The following is a 5,729-nucleotide window of genomic DNA, read 5'->3' on the forward strand; positions in this document are numbered from 1 at the left end:
ATAGGGTGCACAAGCCAAACAAAGCAAACAAGGAGAGGATGGGGGAGGGGTGGCTCTCTAGTTCTGGGGCAGGTGGGGCGCAGGATGGGCGTGCGGCTCTTCTAGGCTTCTGATCTTTGGAACGGCCCACAGGCCAGCTCCTGATGGGAGGTAAAGCTCAGAACACGGGCAGTAAGGCCCAGTGGCCTCCACTTCCGCTTGTCTTCCATCCCTGGGAGCATTTGGGTCCTGAGAGGGTGTCCGCCGTCGAAGGCAAGGGGGAGACAGGCCCGGTGCTCAGCCAGCCACCCTAGGCATGTGCTTCGGGGACCCCGGCAGGGCTTCCCGGTGGGGAAGGGAAGAGTGGGTGGCATGGAGGCCCAGCGCCTGGGTCACCTCAGAGCGGGACGCAGTGTTCCCGCCCCCACAGTGGGCTCCAGGGGTAAGTGGGGCGTGAGGGAGCCCGTATGGGAGGAGTGCGGGCTTCAGGCCAGACTCACCCAGGAAACAGGCAGGCAGAGCAGGGGCGCTGAGCCAGAGGGCCAGACAGTGGAGTGGGGGGCTGTGCCACGGGCCGTGGGGAGGTGACAGGAGTTGTTTCCACTCTGACTTCGCTGCACAAAGCAGTGGGAGTGTCTTATTCACGGATCCTTAGACGACTCGACACAGAGCTGGTCTAGCAAGTCACTGATGAATGAATGAATGACTCAGTACATTTATCTCAGGATTGTAAAAACAGAAGCAGATCTCCAATAGGCAATCTCCAGCCAGTGTGGGGGTTACTAATGTCCTTTGCGGAGACCCCTCCAAACACGAGCCATTCATATAGCCCGTTAGCCCTTAAAAACAGAGAGCACCCCATTTCCCTCACCCGTGAGATCGTCGGGAGTTTCCTCCAATCAAATTCTCCTCCCTTGCAGATCGCCGCTTAACATCTCTGTGCTTATTCCCCAATTTGTAAGACGGCATGGAGTAGTAAGTACCGGTTAGATTGCGCGTGGTGAGTTAATACCATGAGCTCACGTGGGCTGTGGGCGTTATTGACATGATCCTCAGGACCCTGGGAAGTAGGTTGTATTGTTGATGCCCATTTCGCAGATGAGGAAACCGAGACCGGGAGAGGCTGAGTCTCTTGTCTGAGGCCTGTCACTGATGAGGGCCAGACTCACGATCCGAGTCCAGAGAGTGACTCCCAGCCTCCAGCCCACCTCACGCTGCCTCTTGGTGTATATCTGTTAGCGCTCTGCTGCCAGCTGGGGGACACTCGCTTTATCTACTCTCTGAGATCCATACTGAATGTCTTCTCTGCTTAGACAAGCTCTTCTGTTTTCTGGTGTTATGATAACAAACAAACAAACAAATAAACAAATGAAATTTGGGGGCAGACAGCAGCATTTGAGGTAAATATGCTTGACACAGAGCTGTTCTGGGTTTGGAGTTGTGAACATTTCAAAAGGTTTATTAAATGAAAAAATCTTTTCTTTTGTTAATGTTAGTTTATTTTAGAGAGAGAGAGAGACAGTGTGAGCAGGGGAGGGTCAGAGAGAGAGGGAGACACAGAATCTGAAACAGGCTCCAGGCTCCGAGCTGGCTGTCAGCACAGAGCCCGACGCGGGGCTCGAACCCACGAACCGTGAGATCATGACCTGAGCTGAAGTCGGATGCTTAACCAACTAAGCCACCCAGGCGCCTCTTAAATGATAAAATTCCTTGGGAAATTTTCTCTGTGGCCTTTTAAAAAGTGTTCTAATTTTATTTTCTCCTTGGAAAATACCTCTATCGAAGATCTGCCTTTAAAAACAAATCACTAGGACGGGGTTGGGTTCCAGAGATGAGTAATCTAATTCCCACTGCGTTCCTGAATCTTGAATGTGCCTCCCAGCCGTACGTATGTCCCTCCGGCTTGTCACATCCTAGCCCAGAAAGCTTCAGCGCCTCCGAGTCCCTGGAGGCTGCCATCAAGTTCTACTCCTGCGTCTGGGGCCCCTGCAGTCTGGCTCCTTCCCCACTGTCCTCACTCTGTTGGGCTTTGCTCCCCCCGCCCGCCTCTGGGCCACCCCCTTCCCAGAGCCTCAGCCGCCTGGGCACCCCGGTTCCTCTTACGGGTCCTCTATCACCTTGAGTGGCCGGTTCAGGTCCTCCCCACCCGTCTCCATTCCCCTGTTCCTTTGGGCCGATAGCGCCCTGGGCTCTTGATTGAAGTCTGTGTCTCCATTGCCAACGCCAGAAACGTCCTCAGCCAGGCAAAAGTGAGAGGGAATTTACTAGGGGGAGTCTGGCGCTTTCAAAATAGGGGCTGCGGAAGGTCTGCCGGCCTCCAGGAATGCTCCCCGACTGTTCTCGCCTGCGTCCGGGTCTGCCTTCTCGGAGCCGCTTCATTCACTTACTCACGGATTCATTCATCCTTCATTCATTCATCCGTCATTTACGGAACAGAGGCCATCCTAGCTGCTAGACACCAGGATGAATCAATAAAACGTGGGCCTTGTCCTCAGAGAGCGCATGGTCTACTCACACTCGATGCTGATGACGACTGGATCAAAGAGATGTGAACGGAGTGTTATTAGGGTCTCAGGAAGGAGCTACTAACTCAGTCTGGGGTGAGGGCACCAGGAAAGATTTCCGAGTTTGTGGAGAGCAAGATTCGAACTTGAGCCAAACCACGGGCGTGGCCAAGGAGGGCCAGCTGAAGAACCAGACACCCTTCCTTGATGGGTGTACAGGCTGGGGCGGGAGGCCAGAGGGATAAGCCGGTCGGGGCGAGGAGCCCTTGGGGACCATCACACGACCCCGTGGCATCTTCCTCTTTTTAGGCACTCATGCAGTAGTCAGCAAGGTGCCCTTGAGAGCCAGCCTGGCTGCGTTCAGGCTCTGCTGAGGTCTAACCCTCCTGGCTGTGTGACCTCGGGCAAGCTGTTTAGCCTCTCTGAGCCTGACTTTTCCCATTAGAAAAATGGGGAGAAATAGCTGTACCCCCCCTCCTGGGGTTGTCGTGAGGGTTAAAATGAGTTAGCACATAACACACTTAGACCGACATGTAGCCAAAGTAAATACCAGCTGTCACATTGGCTATTATGTAATGCCTGACTCTGCCTGCAGCCTCCTGCCGGGTTCTTTTCCATAAATTCTCTCAATCAACTCGGACAAAGACCCCGGGAGCTAGGCATTATTGATCTGATTTACAAATGAGAAGTCTATTTCTAGCTCCCCCTCTGAAATTTTAGACCCCTTCGCGGGTTCTGTTCTATTTCCGTCCGCGCCGCACCCCGTCTGTGCCGCGTGAGGCCTGCCAGAGACGGGAGGAGCGAGGTCTGTGCGAGACGGGCGAGCAGTTACGTTAGGGCGGCAGCGGGGCCTGCCGGGGGCCTGCTCCAGTTACGGGAAGGGGCTCCGGCGCAGTGACAAACGTGCCTTCTGAGATTTGTTTAAAGTCAGCGATTTGGGGCGCCTGGGTGGCTCAGTCGGTTGAGCGTCTGACTTTCACTCAGGTCATGATCTCACGGTTCGTGGGTTCGAGCCCCGCGTCGGGCTCTGTGCTGACTGCCAGCTCGGAGCCTGGAGCCTGTTTCGGTCTGTGACTCCCTCTCTCTCTGACCCTCCCCTGCTCACGCCGTCTCTCTCTCCTAGAAATAAATAAAACATTAAAAAAAAATAATAATAAAGTCAGCGATTTGTCAGGGAGGAGCCGGGTGGATGGGATGATGAGGGGAGCGGCCCGCTTGCCTGAGTGGGATGCCCTGGGGACAGGCGAGAACTTACAGCAGGTGCTGCCGCGGGCGGGTCCCCCGGCCCCCATCGCAGGACATTACAAGGGCCCGTGGGGCCGGCGTCCTCCCCTCCCTGGGCCGGCGCCCCCTCCTTGCCGTCTCAGCTGCTGCCCGGTGGGAGGAGGGCCCGCGGTGCGCACCCGACAAATGGGTTTCCTCCTACAAATCCTGGGCCGCCGGACGCCTTCCTAACACGATGAGCAGACATCTCTTCCACTGGGCGCTCAGCTCGTCCCTTAATGAAGCTCGCCGCTGCTTTGGAGAAGGGCAGGCGGGAAAGAGCCTGGTGTCTTCTACTCTAAGTGCTTTAGGCGGGTTCATTTCCACCTCCTGACGGCCTCGTGCGGGAGCGGTTGTGACCCCGGCAGCGAGCACGGTCCCGGCCAAGCCCTCAGCCCCGGAGGCAGCAGGCGCCGGCATCCTGGGTGCTGTAATGCTCTTATTCTAGCACCGGGCCCCGTCTTTCAGGGCTTCGGTGGCTGCAGGCCCGTGTCCCTTCCCTGCACCCTTCCAGGGGCTCCTACACAGTGTGGGAAACTGAGGCCCTCACGCATCCAGGAGCCCGTTTCTGGGAGGGCTGCAGCGTAAAGCCGGGGCTCTAGGCCGCAGGTGGGCCGTCCGTGGCACCGGAGGGAACAGCTTCACAGCAGGCAGGTGCTGAGCCCTCTCTCTGTACCAGGAAGACCCACAGCACCCGACACACGTGGTCACGTACGTGACGGTGTGCTCACCGAGGCTGCTGGTGGCAGGATTATCCCCATTTGATAGGTGAGCAAACTGAGACCTGTACGTTCTAGTCACTGAAACGACGAACAAGCAGAGGAATACAGGGAGACAGGGTTGTTCCGATGGAGGGAAGCCCCACTTGGGGAGACTGAGGCACGGCCGCACCAGCCCCGGCTCAGGAGCTCTGAGAAGTCGTGCCGCACGCTTGTCTCAAGGGCTGCGTGCGCTTCCCTGGGAGCCGCCCCACCTCCCAGGGCCGGATGCCAGGCAGGCCATCTGCTCCGGGGCCGGGCCTCCCCCAGCCACCCAGGCATCGCCTTCTCCCGGAACGACTGTCTCCCCACGGGCCGCAGCCATTAAAGAAGTTCCAGGAAAAAGATCTTCGCCAGCCTCTCCTGCAACCTAATTTCTGCCGCTGTGGGTATTGCCTCGTCTGCACAAATGGCCCTGCTAATTTTCCGCTGCGGTTCTCTGTGGAGGGTTGCAGAATGCCAGGGGAGGGAGGGGGGGAGGGGGCCGCTTGCCGGGCACCTGCTGAGAGCCCAGCCTGCAGGGTCCTTGACAAACATCATCCCTCATCTCCCCCTCCGTCCTCACAGCAGCCCCGGAGGCTTCCAGAAGTCAGACCCACTCACGGCTCTGCTCTGAGCCATCCTCTGCAAAGAGAACACCCCCCCCCCCCCCAGTTCCTTGCTCCTGGGACCCTGCAGCTCCGGCCGCCTCACTTCCCAGCCGCCACCTCAGGCTCCCTGCGGTCCCCTCCCTCTGCGTCGAGGGCGCTGCTCACAGGACAGGGCTGCACGTGTGTCCTCTGCGGCCGTCTGTCTGGCTGGCTGCACTGTGAGCGTGTGAGGGCAGGGACAGGCCCTTTCTCCCTCCCTGGGTCCCTGGCGCCTGGCGCTTGGTAAGCTGCGGTTCAGTGTTCGGGCGGCCTCAGTCAAGGTCCCCTGTCACTGCCGCCCTGCAAGTGCGGGCTCGGAGCCACCGGGTGACGTGCACGGTGATGCCGGAAACGAACCGGGTCCTCCCGACTTCAGTTTGCCCTGTGGACAGCCTCCCAGCAACCTCGGTGTCTACGTAACCACGCCCCGGTTCCTTCCTGCTGGATGTTTTCAAGCACAAATGTAATCACAACAGCTTGTGAAACCCCGAAGGAGAAGTTCCAAGTGGGGTCAGCACCCGGTGGTGAAGGGGAGGCTCCATCAGACGCCGGGGCTGGGGCTTTCCCTTCCCCCCAGGGAGACAAAAACCCACAGC

The 5,729-nt window shown here is 58.0% G+C and overlaps 1 protein-coding gene and 1 non-coding gene across 4 annotated transcripts in view; both read left to right on the forward strand.

Annotated features, from left to right (window-relative positions):
- The window catches only part of MGLL (monoglyceride lipase), a 108,554-nt gene that overhangs the window by 34,351 nt on the left and 68,474 nt on the right, over positions 1-5,729 (forward strand). The gene's annotated exons all lie outside the window — the stretch shown is intronic.
- On the forward strand, positions 3,426-3,510 carry TRNAE-UUC (transfer RNA glutamic acid (anticodon UUC)). The gene has a single exon. It is a non-coding gene; the product is annotated as a tRNA-Glu (tRNA).

The sequence above is a fragment of the Crocuta crocuta genome, unplaced genomic scaffold (genome assembly GCF_008692635.1).
Source record: "Crocuta crocuta isolate KB4526 unplaced genomic scaffold, BGI_CrCroc_1.0 scaffold296, whole genome shotgun sequence".
NCBI lineage: Eukaryota > Metazoa > Chordata > Mammalia > Carnivora > Hyaenidae > Crocuta > Crocuta crocuta.